Below are 388 nucleotides of genomic sequence, written 5' to 3' on the forward strand. Positions count from 1 at the left end.
TGTATTAAAGAAGATAAGATAATATGCATGACACTATTTTCCAGACTGGCAGCAGAGCAGCGAACGCAGGTTGGAGGATTGTAATCTAAAACTTCGGTAATTCTACTGATATCAGGTTGATCAGCCAGAGGTGGGGAATAGGAGGGATGGGGGGGGGGAGCAGGGTCTGGGGTCGTGGGGGAAGGAAATGGGGAGATGAGGCTTAGGGGGGCAGGGAATGGGGTCTTTTGATGAGGGGGAGAGTCGGGGGTAGGGGGGGAATGAGGGGTGGGGGGAACTCGGGACCATGGAGGGGAGGGTGAAGAGGAGGGGGAAGGAGCACGGGACCGAGGCGGCTAAATGGTGGTTTTGACAGGAATGCAATCACAATGTCGTGTCTAGCAAGACT

The sequence above is a fragment of the Penaeus monodon genome, chromosome 23 (assembly GCF_015228065.2).
Source record: "Penaeus monodon isolate SGIC_2016 chromosome 23, NSTDA_Pmon_1, whole genome shotgun sequence".
Classification (NCBI taxonomy): domain Eukaryota; kingdom Metazoa; phylum Arthropoda; class Malacostraca; order Decapoda; family Penaeidae; genus Penaeus; species Penaeus monodon.